This window comes from Notamacropus eugenii, chromosome 2, assembly GCF_028372415.1.
Source record: "Notamacropus eugenii isolate mMacEug1 chromosome 2, mMacEug1.pri_v2, whole genome shotgun sequence".
Taxonomy (NCBI): domain Eukaryota; kingdom Metazoa; phylum Chordata; class Mammalia; order Diprotodontia; family Macropodidae; genus Notamacropus; species Notamacropus eugenii.
In genome coordinates this window covers 448,809,166-448,812,417 of record NC_092873.1, presented here as the reverse complement: position 1 = coordinate 448,812,417, position 3,252 = coordinate 448,809,166, and the positions used below count along the sequence as shown (strand labels likewise).

At 38.2% G+C, this 3,252-nt stretch overlaps 1 pseudogene; it reads left to right on the top strand.

The window, feature by feature from the left end:
* The first annotated feature begins 259 nt into the window (after window positions 1–259).
* On the top strand, window positions 260–2,508 carry LOC140523170 (E3 ubiquitin-protein ligase RNF130 pseudogene; annotated as a pseudogene).
* The last annotated feature ends 744 nt before the right edge of the window (window positions 2,509–3,252 follow it).

Genomic DNA, 3,252 nt, shown 5'->3' with positions numbered 1-3,252 from the left:
CACATACTTCCCATTGATTGATTAAACCTAGAAATCTTGGCTTTCTTAGTTGAGGTAAGGGTTTTGGACGTCTCTTTTACAATTATTTTATGTTTATTTATGTATTTACGTATATATGCATGGTTTTTCCTCTAATAGAATCTAAGCTTTTGAAGTACAGGGACTTCTTTTTTGTCTTTGCATCTCTAGATTGGCAAACAGAAAGGACTTAAGAAATACTTGTTAAATGATTGAAATATGTGCAGTACCATTTCAGAGGATGGAAAAGGACTGGAAAGATGTGTATTTCAGTGAACAGTTTAAGGCAGAAGTGGTACAGGAATTGAGCCTGGAAATAATAATAATAGTTGACATTTATATCAATGTGGTACAGTGGCACATGTGTTGAGTCTAGAGTCAGAGGTCTTAATTTTGCATCTCTAAAGTGGGGGATTTGACCTAGATATCCTCTAAAGATTTTTCTGGCTTTAAATCTATGATCCTCTGATCCCATATAATTCTTAAAGGTTGTTAAAGTATGTATGTGTATTTAAGTGTCACAACAACCCTGAGAGAGAGGTGATATTATTACCCATATTTTATAGATGAGGAAACTGAGAATCTAAGGTTAACTGAAATGCCTGGGCTAATGTTTGAGACAGGATTCAAACCCAGGTCTTACTGACCCAAGATTTTCTAGGGCTCTATCAATCATTCCGTGTTGTCCCTTTGCTTTGAAATAAATATAGATTTAGACAAAGGAAGAAGAGACAAAAAGGCATTTCTGGAAAAGAAAAAAACATGGAGTCTTGAATGTGCACATTGTTTTTAAAGAAAAAAGACAAATTGACTTCTGTAGTCTGTACTGGAGAATTCAAATAGGGGAGGAACATGAAATATGATATTTTTCTTCAGTTCTTAGAGAACTCATTTAGAGTTTTCTTGGCAAAGATACTGGAGTGGTTTGCCATTTCCTCCTCTAGCACATTTTACAGATGAGAAAATTGAGACAAACAGGGTTAAGTTACTTGCCCAGGGTCACACAGCTTGTAAGTGCTGAGGGATTTGAACTCAGGTCTTCCTGACTCCAGGCCTGGTGCTCCCTCCATTTTGCCACTTAGCTGCCCCTTAGATTAAAGTGGTCGACAGGGAGCAAAGTCCTTTGTCAAGGATTTTGCTGTTTGTACTTTATTTTTATCTCTCCTCCATCCTGAGCGATCTAGGAACTTACTGTGTTTGGGCAGAGAGTCAATATTACACATAGAACCAGGGAGCACTATAGACTTATTTCAGTAATGTAGACTTTAAAGGAGTTGCTTAAGAGCTGCTGTATTAACAAATAACAGATGGTAAACTGCAAATAATTTTTGATTATCCATTGAAAAGTTCAGTGTATACAACCCCATGAATTCAATACCTTTAGCTAATACTTCCTACTCTGAGCTACCCTGTCTGCTTCTGCCAACTGTCCTGCCTGACCTAACTCGACCCTTTATCTCCTACCCCATCCCAAGTCTCGGGAGCACTGGGGTCTGCTGAAAGGGGGCCCAGTAACCCAGCTTGGTCCTCTTGGCTGTACTGCACTGGTGCCTGTGGGTGACTGGGGCAGACTGTGAAAAACAGGAGTACTAATGCACGTTCATCAATGTGACAGTAAATGAGCCAGGCCTCCTGGGGTAGCCCATGGAATTTCCATATGCACCATGGGAGACCTACAGTCTTGACTTCCTTGAGGCAGAGGTCAGGGGCCAGGTCATGACTCCCCTGCTGCTACACAGAATTGCAGATAATCTGGGAGTGAACCTCAAAGATATTTTCATGTTTCACCTGACATCAAACAACAGATTGCTTTGCTGCAGATGGGAAAACTATATTTCAAGAGAAAATATCACAGACAGCCTCCACAATGCAATTACTGTTGTCATCTATAACAATAAATCTAATGAAGACATAGTCACTATGATTCACCAAGGAGTGGAGGATATTGTTACTGTGATGATTACGGAATTGAGGGGTAAGGGCATCTAGAGTTAATCTGATGAAGAACATCTCAGTACAAATGACCATAGCTATTGGGTCTCATACCACAAAAGAACTTTAGCCATGGTTCTTGGGTCTTCCCGTTAATACTTTTCATTATTTTGATGATAAGTTTTTCAGCATGACTGATATTACTTCATACAGAAGATCCAGTACACAAATGCCTGGGACAGGAAGCAGCATTGTCTTGGAGGTGTAGCCAAGAAAGCCCTCAGCAAACTGACAAAACAGTGGTTTTTGTGAAGGGTGAAGAAACAGATCCAGATCTGATCATTGCACTGTGTGAATAGAGAGCTGAAAGCAAAATGAAACCTTTCATATTCTGCCCTGCAAGCATGTTTATCACAAATCCTGTGTAGACCCTGACTCAGTGAACATTGTCCTTATCCCAGGTGCAAAGGCAACAATTTTAAGGCCTTGGAGATTATGAAGAATGGTTTATTATTGTCAGTTTTGGCCTCCTCAGCATCTTCCCTCTCTGCTACATGATCATCAGAGACACATCTAGCTTGAACACTAAGGAAGCAGAATGGTTTTGAAGGAAGAAATGATTTCTGATAACTCTGGAGAAAGAAGATTTTTATGATGATCATTTATCAAACATGCCACCAAGTACTTATTTTGAGTACATTATATTTTTTCATAAAATTGATAACGACAAAGCTTTGTGTTAAAATAAATAATAAAGAAAAGTTCAGTCTATCTTAAGCTAGATCAGATGAATATGTGATTGTCATAGTCTCCTTGGGAATCTCATATTGACTTAATACATTCTAAGAGTCTTTGTGACTTCTAAAGCCTCCACATTTGTCTTTTATCAAGGCGCAGGGAAATAGTAACATTCATGGAGAATTGTTCCCCATGAGATTACACACACACACAAATACATAAATAAAGAAATACATTTGTAAGTACATACAATCATCTGTTTATACAATAGCATGCATCTGCGCCTTTGCTCCAAATGAATTCAGTAGAAGAGATAGGTGTACTTTTGGTAAATATTGATAAGTTCTGCTCTCATTTCTAGCTCATTTTCAAACAACCTGATAATTAAATCAAAAGTAGACACTCACTAAATGTTAAATGACTGAAGAAAGTTAATTTTGGAGAGATTAGCACACACAGAGGACACCTTGAACACAATTTCCCATCATTTCACTGAAGAATTTCATCCTCTTCTAATTTTGATTGATTGCAAGGGGATTAGGTTTAGTAACAAACCTTAACTTG